The sequence below is a fragment of the Chrysochloris asiatica genome, unplaced genomic scaffold (genome assembly GCF_000296735.1).
Source record: "Chrysochloris asiatica unplaced genomic scaffold, ChrAsi1.0 scaffold00132, whole genome shotgun sequence".
NCBI classification, from domain to species: Eukaryota; Metazoa; Chordata; class Mammalia; order Afrosoricida; family Chrysochloridae; genus Chrysochloris; species Chrysochloris asiatica.
Genome location: NW_006408650.1, coordinates 3,125,382 through 3,137,124, shown reverse-complemented (window position 1 = coordinate 3,137,124; position 11,743 = coordinate 3,125,382).

Genomic DNA, 11,743 nt, shown 5'->3' with positions numbered 1-11,743 from the left:
CCCAGTGTCCTGCTCCTCCTCCGTATGGGCAGCCAGTCCTTTCTTCCTGTGTTCAGTAAGCGCTTACAGAATGTCTGTAGGAACCCAAACACTATCCTACTCTGTGAGAACACCTCAGAGAGCAAGCTGGACCTCACCATGGTGTGACATCCTCGGATCTTAATGACCATGGGTTTTAGGATTGGGAAGAGCTGAATTTAGATCCCTCTCTCCATCTGGATGAGTTTCCTGCAGCTGTCGTAACAAATGACAGAAAACTCAGTGATTTAAAACGACACACACATAGTATCCGATAGGATCCAGCTCTTTGCTTCTAGCTTCTAGGGACCGCCCTGGTGTGGCGCTGTGGGTTAACGCGCCAGACTACAAAGCTGTTTGAACTGCAAGGTTGGCAGTTCAAGCTCACCAGCCGCTCCGTGGAAACCCTAAATAGGGTCGCTATGGGTCAGAACACCAACAACCACATTCCTCTGCTCAGGGGCCCCACCTCCACCTTTTAAACCAGCAGTATAGGTTCAGGTCCTCAGATGGCAAAACCCTGACTCTCTACATTTAAGGACGAACTGATCAAACGCTCGGTAATCTGTGTCCACAGAGATGACAGTATGGGGAACCTGATGGACTGTTCTACCTATATGGTGGGGTAGACTTGACTCGATTTTTGTGATTACATTGAAATCCAGGGGTGGTACAAATGACTAAGGAGCTTGGCAACTAACAGAAAGGTTGCAGGTTTGAGCCTACCAAGAGGTACCTCAGAAGAAAGTCCTGGAGATCTACTTCAGGTAAATCAGCCACTGAAAACCCTATAGACACACATGGGGGCACCAGGTGTCAGAATCAACACAAGGGCAGTGGTGGTTACGTCATCTGGGACAATCTCTTTATTTTAAAGTCATCTGACAAGCAATCTTAATTCCATCTGCAAATTTGCTCCCCCTCTAGCAAGTCACCTCCCCTAGTCACAGGTCTTAGGGATTTGGACCTCAAGGTTTCAAGGCCATTATTCCACCAACCACAGTAGTCATAGGATTTCATGGAAATGACTTCGTCTAGGAGACCTGGTGACGTTGTGGGTTACACGGTAGGCTGCTAACTTCCAAGTGAAATTCACCAACAGCTCCACCGGAGGAAGATGAGGATTTCTGCTCCCAAACAGATTCACAGCCTCGGAAATCCTGCACAGGGTCATTCTGAGTTGGAACCAACTGGACAGCACATAGCAGCAGCAGGGATCCTAATCTAAGGCCCCTTGTTGTTAAGTACCGTGGAGTCAGTTTCGACTCATAGTGACCCTGTACAGGGTTTCCAAGGCTGCAAATCTTTATAGGAGCAGAAAGCCGCCTCTTTCTCCCGCGGAACAGCTGGGAGTTTCCAACTGCGCACCTTGAGGGTAACAGCCCGATTCGTAACCGGCCCCTTACTCGCCCACAAAACCACCACCACCGCTGCCATTCAGTCGGAACAGGGCCCTGCAAGGGAACACTACCGCACCTGCCGATATGCTCACAAAAAAAAACCCAGGGGCACAACCCCACTAGGCTGTTCACTGTTCGCTTTCCTGTTTTCTGGAGTCATCCGCCAGGGAAGCTAATCTCACATGACAAAATAGGCGGGAGATTAGAATTTGTAGACCATTTTGCAAAACAGGAACCGAAGTTTAAAGAAGCCAGAATGTTGCCTGAGGTGAGCCACCTGGTTAGTGGTGCATCTGGGGCCGTAACATCGGTATTTAAACAAGAAGCCTGCGGGCACTTACTAACCGGAAGGGCCGGCGATTCCACCCAGAGTCCTGCCAATAAGGGCTGCTCTCCAAAAGTCCTGCCCTGACCCTTCCTCGCGAGGTTTCAGGAGCCTGGTATGGGAGGTTCCATTGTCGGCAGGACTGTTGAGAAACACACATTCAGAGCTGCGTTGCGGGCCGCCATCATTGATCAGGGCAGCCTGTCAAAATACCACCGACAATAGATACGGTTGCTATGCAACATATATGCGGCCCTTGTTTACAAGAGCAAGCACGCCACCATTTTGAACTGGTTTGAAACCCTGGTGTTAGAGTAGAGCTGTGCTTCAATCACTGAGTTTGGAAAGTAGATAGCCAGGCCTGTCTTCCAAGGCACCTCCAGGTGGACTCCAACCTTTTGGTTAGAAGCCCAACATGTTCCGTGCACCACCCAGGAATTTGGGGACAGATTGTTGTTGTTAGGTGCCATCAAGTTAGTACCGACACATAGCAACCTTATGCACAACAGAACTAAACACTGCCCAGTCTTGTGCCAATCTCACAATTTTTGTTACACTTAAGTCTATGGCTGCTGCCACTGTGCCAGTCTATCTCTAGTCGGGAGTCGTCCTCTTTTTTGCTGACCCTGTACTTTCCCAAGAATCATGTTCTTCTTCAGGGACTGGACCCTCCTGATGGCATGTCCAACGCAGGAGAGAGAAAACTTTCCACCGTGGCTTCTAAGGGGCATTCTAGCTGCTGTTCTAGACAAATAGCTCGTTCTTCTGGCAGCTTCCATATTCTTCTCTCACACTAATTTAAATGCACTGATTCTTCTCTGGTCTTCTGTATTCATTGTCCACCTTTTCACATGCCTCTGAGGCTGTTGAATATACCAGGGCTTCGGTCAGTTTCACCCTTAGTTCTCAAACTGACATCTCTGCTCTGGAACACTTTGAAGAGATCTTGTGCAGCAGGGCTGCCTAATTGGTTTGGGGATTGATTGTTGTTAAGTGCCATCAAGTTAGTTCTGACTCATAGTGACCCTGTTATAGGGTTTCCAAGGAGAAATTAGTGGGTTTAAACCACTGACCTTGTGGTTAGCAGTCCGGTGCTTATCCTACAGCATCACAGTTGTTCTTGTTAAGTGCGATTGAGCTGATTCTGACCCACAGTGACCCTGTAGAGGGTTTCCAAAGAGCAGCTGGTGAGCTTGAACCACCAGCCTTACAATTCAAATGATTTTTCAGTCTGACACATTAGCTCACTGTGCCACCCCAGGGCTCCTGTCTCTACCACTCCTAAAATTCCCAGACTCAGAAGGTAATTCCTCTGGTGGTGAGAGAGATTTTTGCCAGCATACAGCAGGAAAGGGGACTTTTTTCTTTTTAAATATGAACCCTTGGATACAGTTTCACATTCTCCTTTCAAAAAGCAGCTAGAGTAAAGATGGGAAAAGAAAACCCATATTTGTGAATTGAATGGTATTTCTTTGTTTGGGTCCCTTTAGGCAAGAAGCAAACCCCATTAACGAAGGGGGAGAGATCGAGCATGTGTTTGCTTCAAAAGAAGATTTCTAAAATTCATCATTCCTGAAACCCATGAGCTTATGGATGGTACCCAAAGGACATCTGGAGGCTGCCAGGGGTTGCCTCCAGCAGCCAGGAAGAGCAATTAGCTGTGTATTCATTCCCCGCTTGGACTCTCCAGGCTAGTTATTTGGGGGGTTTGTTTGCTTATTTTAAAGTTAGGGCTTCACCTTATATTTGACACCTTAATAAGGGGAAGTTGATTTTTAAAATTTGAAAATAATGCATTTCACACTGGAAAACTGAGCTCGTAACAATAGTTCTGCACAAATAGTAACTTATTGCAACACTTCAAAGATTTGGAAAGATGTCTACTTGAGTTTTGTTAAAATTTGAAATTAGCCGTGACTTCAAAATCTTTTTTTATCCTGTAAGACAAAGATCTTAAAACAACAACAACAAAAAAAGCAGACTTTCACCAGGTGAAGAAAAAGGCAAAAAAATAAAGACTTGAAAGTGGAGACTTTATGACTTGTCCACCAGTGATTGTCACCGCTAAACGACCATCCACAAACAAATGTATAAGCAAAATGTGGTACCAACAGACAATGGGATTTTCAAAACAAAACCGGTGACTGTGGACTATGATTCATTTGTGTTAGAATCCACTGGAGTCTGACTAGGCGTTCGGTGTGTTCAGAGCCCCGTGATTTGACTTAGGACCTGGGATCCAGACAACCATCTACCTACCACAACGAATATACGAGAGTGAGTCAAAAAGTATTGCTGCTGGAGTTCCTGGCTCCACCATCAACACTCATGGAAGCAGCAGTCAAGAAATCAAAGGACGTATTTCATTTGGGCAAATCTGCTGCACAAGACCTTTCAGGAGCAAAGATGTCAGTTTCAGGACTAAAGTGAACCTGACCCACGCTATGGTGTTTTTAATAGCCTTTTAGCTCTGGTAGCGTAGTGGTTACAAATCGGGCTGCTAACCTCAAGGTCGGCAGTTCGAAACTATCAGCTGTTCCGCGGGAAAAAGATGAGGCTTTCTGCTCCCGTAAAGATTTGATGCCTCGGAAACCCTGTGCAGGGTCACTATGAATTGGAACCGACTCCACAATACTTAACAACAACAACAATTCATGTGACATTTGGACAGTGAATAAAGAAGACGTAGAAGAATTGATGTATTTGAGTTAGGATGTTGGAGAAGAATATTAAAAGTATCATGGAGTGCCAGAAGAACAAACCAATCTGTGTTGAAAGAAATACAGCCAGAATGCTCCTTAGAAGTCAGGATGGCCAGACATCATCTTTCATACTTTGGATATACTATCAAAAAGGACCAGTCCCTGGAGAAGGACATTATGCCTGATAAAATGAAGGACCAGTGAAAAAGAGGAAGACCCCTAATGGATGGATTGGCACAGAACTGGACAGTGTTTCATACTGTTGTGCATAATGTCACTAAGAGTTGTAACCAACTCAGTGGCACCTAACAACAACAGGAGTTCCAGTTCATACAATCACAGGTTTATTCCAAACAAAAGGTGCTTACACATGTTTCTGGGGTCAGTGGGTGGCTACAGACAAGTTCTCTCAGGAATATATTTGCCTTGGGCTTGTTAGGGTCCCTTCAGAACTAAGGATACTTTTGTGCCGTGGAAAAAACAATTTTGAGGTGAAGGTTAATATCAAAGTTTTAACAAAACTCAAATGGACATCTTCTCAAATCACTGAAGCTTTGCAGCAAGTTTATGAGAACGTTGCCCACATCAAACAACCATTTTTAGATGGATCAAGCATTTAAAGGAGGTGTGGGAAATCTCTGATGAGCTGCTAGAGGGAATACCGTCAACCTTGATGAATGAAGAAATGATGAAGTCCAGAAACAGTTGGAAGAAGAATGACCATTGCTGCACCAGCTGCTGAAGCTGGAATCTCAAATGGTTCAGCATTTTCCATTTTAAGCGAACATCTGACCTTGGAAAATTTTACATTCCATGTGTGCCCAAAGTGTCGCGTGAAAATCAGCTAGTTCCAAGAGCTGATCTTTCCATCTGTCTTTTATGTAAGGAAAAGGATTTGATGGGATGAATAATGACCAGGGATGAGTCTAAGATTTGTCAAAATGATCCAAAGAACAAGGTCCAATCAAAACAGCTTCCAAGGACATATGCTGGGCCAGTTCAATTTAAGGCAAAGAAGTCAACTTAAAAAGTTCTGGTGACATTTTGGGGTTGTTTTTTTTTTTAATTACTATTATTTTATTTCAAGGGGATCATGTTGGTAGATTTTATCAAAGGACATGGGACAATTATGGGGAGATCTGGTGTGGCGCTGTGGGTTAATGCACTGGGCTACAAAGTCGTTGGTTTGAGTTGCAAGGTCAACGGTTCAAGCTCACCAGCCACTCCTCAGAAACCCTGTACAGTTGGACCGGACTCCACAGCACTTAACAGCATTAGGAGGAGGAATCCTGGTGTGGTGCTGTAGGGTAAGCACTGGACTGCAAAGTCAGCGGTGTAAACCTATCAGCTGAGCCTCAGAAACTCTATACAGGGTCGCAATAAGTCAGAACTGACTTGATGGCGCACAACTCCAACATCAAGAAGTTTTGAGAATACTGGAAACTGCATTGGTGAAGAAAAGGTGAAGGAAATGGCACCAAGGAATATTTCCATTACAACAATGCACTTGCTTGTTCTTCAAAGGTAACGAGGGAAGTCCTACAAGAAATTCGTTGGGAAACCTTACCCCATTCACCCTACAGTCCTGATGTTGCCCTTACTGTTCCCACAACTCAAAAAACATTTCAAAGGAACACATCCCACAAGGATGCCGTTTTGTTGTGGTGAAAGACAGAAAGCCAGAATTCTTCAGGGAAGGGCTAGAAAAGTGGAAACACCACCTTCAGACATGTACAGACCCAGATGAAGAAGGATCTGTCAAGAAAACAACAGCTTCCCATTTTGACATTTTTGTCTAATAAAGATGTCTACGATTTATTTGTAGCAATACTTTTTGACTTATCATCATAAACTTGGCCAACTCCTGGGGACCATTTGTCAATAGCTAAAGAAGAAAAGGGGAGTCCTGGTGTGAGGCTGTAGGGTGAGCATTGGACTGCTAGGCATAGGTTGGTGGTTCAAACCCACCAGCCACATTCTTGGAAACCCTATACACACTCGCTATGAGTTGGAACCAACTTAACAGTACATAACAACAATAAAGGACAGCCAGAAGCTCTTGACTACAGCATCTATTGATGGATGTTATGCCATTCACGTACAGACAGACAGACATTCACTGCATGTTGTTTTTAATAGTAAGAACTTGGAATCTGGGAACAATTGGACTGCAAGACTGAGGAACTGTTGCTAAGAGCTGCTGAGTCAGTTCGGACTCACCGTGACCTTGTAGGTTCCCAAGGTCGTCGGGTGGATTCCAAGGTTTCCAACAATGATTGGCAAACAATGTAAGTTTGACGTACCCTCCAAAACCTGACCGACTCCTGGGGACCGTTCGACAATAGCTAAAGAAGAAAAGGGGAGTCCTGGTGTGGGTCTGTAGGATGAGCATTGGACTGCTAGCCACAAGGTTGGTGGTTCAAACCCACCAGCCATTCCTTGGAAACCCTATATAGAGTCGCTATGAATAACAACAGAACTCTTAAGGAGCCCTGAGGATATCCGCTCCCATAAAGATTTACAGCCTTGGAAAGCTGGTCTACTCTGTCTTCTGTTGTTGTTGTGAAGTACCGTCGAGTCGGTTCCGACCCATAGCGACCCTGTATAGGGTTTCTGAGGAGCAGCTGGTGAGCCTGAACCGCCGACCTTGCAGCTCAAATGGCTTTGCAGTCCAGCACATTAACCCACAGCACCACACTAGGACTCCACTGTGTCCTATAGGGTTGCTTTAAGTCCCAATCTGCCCAATGGAAGTGGGTTTGGCCTTAGGGATCTAGCTGGTGGCACTGTGGGTTGGGCAAGAGCTCAAACCAGCCAGCTATTCATAGGGAAAGAGACGAGGCTGTCTGCTCCCACAAAGATAGAGAGTCTGAGAAACCCTAAGAAGCAGTCCTACTCTGTTCTACAGGGTCACCGTGAGTAAGAACTGACCCGAAGGCAGTGGATTGGGTTTTAGGGTTCATAACTGTGTCCACTATCCAGAACGTCTCCAGTCTGTGAGGTCTTTAGAAGGGCCTTCAGGAGACTAGGGAGTCTGGGGGGGTGGTGACCTTCAGAGCCTGCTGCTTCTGGCACCTTCTCTCAGAGTCTTCTTTCTGCTCAGTGCCTCATAAAACCGTGGTGGGCCCACTGCATGCTGACCACTGCACTATCCTAATATGGCCCTGTCCACCCTGATATAGTTTTGACCCTCACCTGGTGACCCCATCGCCACAGGATTGGATCATTGTGATCTGCTGGCTGATTTTCAGAAGTAGATTGTTAGGCCTCTCTTCCTGGTCCACCTCAGTCTGGAAGCTATGCTGAAACCAGCTGAGCATCTCAGCAACACACAAGCCTCCTGTACCACCCACACCCCCCACCCCCCCACCCCCCGTGATCAGCTGTGGGGTGGGCTATTGAGATCCACAGGGTTCTCACTGGCTGGTTTTCAGAAGATTGACAGACCTCTCTTCCTGGTCCACCTCAGTCTGCAAACTGCAGAGCAGCATGCCAGCCTCCACCCACTGGCAGATGATGGTGCACTGGCTGGGAGAATCGAATCTGAGTGTGAGTCGGAATCGGAGTCTTCCATGTGAGAGGTGAGCACTGGACCACAAAACCACCATACCTCCCATCCCACCACAACCAGCCCAAAACAGGCTCCACAGTCAAGTGACCCAAAGTGTTTGCAACAGTGTGAGCTGCAGACCAAATGCAGGGTCTCCTGGGTCAGGATCTCTGGCCTGGGGTCCTGATTATTTGTACTGTGTGTCTGGGGTATTCCCACACACATTGAAAGCTGGAGAAACCCTGCAAGCCATAGACTTGCTTATTTTTACTTGAGTTCTGATACATAAACACCGTGTGCCGTATCTATAATATTTATCCATTACATATACAGAAACAGCTAACATAACCACCTCGCCTGTAAGTAACACTTCAGGCTTGCCAGTGTGGCAGAGGGCTGGCGAATGTGGCCTGATGTGCCCAGAAGCTGAGATTCTTCCACACAGACCTCTGGGATGGACCCAGGAGGATGGTGTTCGGTACTCCTTCCAGCCGTCTTTGATTGCAAAAGTGGGACAGCGTTGTGAGAGGAACCTTTGAGGTATAACAGTCAGTACTTGCTTTTCATTGCCAAGGTTCGCTAAGGTGGGGTCCCTGGCTTCAATTCAATCCTAGACTTTTCCCTTGACTTGAGAAACGCCCAGCATGCGGTTGCTTGCTTCTGCATCTCTGCATTTCCATCTATGTGAGGGACATGAAGACCTCTCTTCTTTCATAGGGGTCTTTCAAACATTAGTGAGCCAATATTTGTCTTTGGCGTTCTCTGTTACATAGAAAGAAAATGGCAGGAAATGAATTATTTGCTCTCTGGATATACTTCTTTGTGCTAATATTTTTGTATCTTTTTTTTTTTTAGTACATGTTTTAAACATTCTCATAATTATTGAAGCATAAATCTGTGTTGGAAGAAATACAGCCAGAATGTTCTTTAGAAGCCAGGAGGGGGAGACTTTGTCTTTCATACTTCAGATATATTATCAGGAGGGACCAGTCCCTGGAGAAGAACATTCATCCTTGGTAAAGTGGGGGGCGGTCAGCGAAAAAGAGAATGACCCCCAACGAGATGGACTGGCACAGTGGTAGCAGTAACAGGTTCAAGCGTCACAATGATCGTGAGGAAGACGCAGGACCGGGTAGTGTTTCGTTCTGTTGCGCATAAGGTCACTATACGTTGGTACAGCCAACAAAACAAAATATGGTTGTAGGTAAATCTCTCAGGCTCCAGTGTTGATTTCAGTTACTGCGTTGCTTTCATCGATAATATGGCTTCCAGTATATTTCTTTCATTCTTTCCTGTAGACTTGCCCAATATGGTAGTCACTAGCTACATTTAGCTAACAAAACTTAAAATTATTTAAAATGAAATAAAACTAAAAATTGAAATTCTCCGTAGCAGCAGTCCTGTTTCAAGTACTCGCTAGTCACCTGTGGCTGCTACTGCTGTATGTCAGCGAATTCATTCTGAATCGTGTTGTTGGTGGTTGTTAAGTACTGGGGAGTCGGTTTCGACTCATAGCAACCCTGTATAAGGTTTCCGAGGAGCAGCTGGTGAGTCTGAACTGCAGACCTTGTGGTTTGCGGTCCAGTGCACCCCTGTATAAGGTTTCCTAGGTTGTAAATCTTTACAGGAGCAGAAAACTCATCTTTCCCCTGCAGAGTGACCGGTGAATCTGAACTGCTGACCCTGCAGTTAGCAACCCAACACTACCAGGGCCCCCAAGTCTGGCTAGTAGTTACCAAAGTGGACAGTGAAGAGTGCAGATACACGACATTTCCACCCTCTCAGGATGTTCCAGACAGTACTGTTATCCCCTCAGGTTTCTGAAAGGGCCTTGTTGTTGTTGTAGTTGTTAAGTGCCGTCGAGTTAATTCTGACTCACAGCAACCCTGTATAGGGTTTCTGGTGGTAAACGCTGAGTTAGTAAATCACTGCAGAAAGAATGATAAAATCATTAGTTCTAATTTGTCTTAATATGTCTTAAAAATGGTCCCTCAAAACAAAAGGACCTCTTTTGTTTTGACACAAGTGGATCCACTGGGATTATTCTTCGCTTCTGCCTACTCCTGGCTGTGTTTTTAAGGAACACTTCCCAAATTTTGGATCATACATCCTCACCATGTTTATCCAATGAGTTACATTCTGGTCCAATCCGACACGTTTGCTTCTCCAAATATAGCAGTCTTTGACCCAACCAAACCAGGTGCCAACAGTTGGATAAATGATGTCTGCATTAAACCTTCCAGGAAATTAATTTTATCAATGTGTTAGTATCAAATTCTAGACAAATTTGTTTCTTAGGGGAAGAAATAATTTACTTTTTCAAAGTTTACTTAGGAAAAGAAGTCAAATATCCCAGGATAACATCTATCACAAAGCAGAAACAATTTTTTCAGGGCAAAAATCTCACTCCCAATACAAATTCTGCAAGAAAATGTGAGTTGAAACGGATCTAGCCATTTGTATACTAAATACACCTTTGCTATTAAAGCCTCATAATTTACTGCCTAGCCCCACATGAAGCAAATACACAAAAAAGAGCTGGACAGGGCCCCCCTTTACAGGTCCGCACCACCTGTTTTATCCTAACACTGCTGCTGCCCCTCCCAAGAAAGCAATCATCCCCTGCCCCAAGCAAGTTTTCTTCTTTCGTTTTTTGCAAACAGTATCTGAGTTCTTTCAATGATGTCCAGTGGCCGTAGCATACAGAATCAAGGAAACTGGATTACTCCATAAATTAAAAGTTGGATTGCTAGAGTTTATTATTTTTCTGTTAGTCTTTCCATTTAAAGAAAAAGAACCACTATGTTTTCTCCCACCGAATCCTTTGCAAATGTGGTTTTAATGATCCAAATTGCATTTAGACAGTGTCCAGAAACAAGAAACGGCTTCTTGATTTGCTCAACAGACTTCTTTGCCACTGCATTCTAAGTAGAAACAAAAAGCCAGAAAATGAATTTTCATTAAATTGTACTGATGTGAATAAAATTACTCACTGCTTCATAGACTTTACAGGGCAGGGCGGTACTGCCCCTTGTAAGGTTTCCGAGGTTGTAAATCGTTTAAGCAAGCAGATTGCCACATTCCTACCGCACAACGGCAAGTGGGTTCCAACACCTGACCTTTCGATTATTTGCAGAGCGCTTAATCACTGCGACACCAGCGATCCTTGCTAATTAAAATTAAGGCTGATGTAAATCTTTTATAGCCAAGTTTGATTTTCTCCAACTCAAATCCGAGTAATTTAACAGCAAGAAGAAAGCAGAGGCTGCAAATCCCACTTTTGCCGCGCGTTGGGGATCTTTTTTGTGGTGTGCAATTGATCCCAGAGGACGACCAAACCCCAGGGTACACGAATCACTTGGTCTTGGGTTAAGAACAGATTTCCAAGTTTATTCGTCGCCCCCCATAACATTCATCAATATCATGAAACAAATTAAGAAAAGGTGCAATTGCTTGTCTTCCTACGTGCGCCCCCAAACGTAGAGGCTGGGCTTCCACTTTTCTGCTGTTTGGTTAAGAACTCGAAACAGTTGGAATAGCTTCTTCAGGGCGGCTAGCATTTTCAGTAAATGCATTTTCCTCTTTCGCCTTTGAGAAATTAAAAAAAAATGGGCTGATCCGTACTAGTGGCTCTCCTTGCTCCCCAATATTTTCCCTCCCACTTCTTCCCGGCCGTTTTTGCTCCCCAACAAAACAAAATCGGGCGAATGGCCCCAAACCGGAGTGAACTCGGGTCTGGACGGGGGGA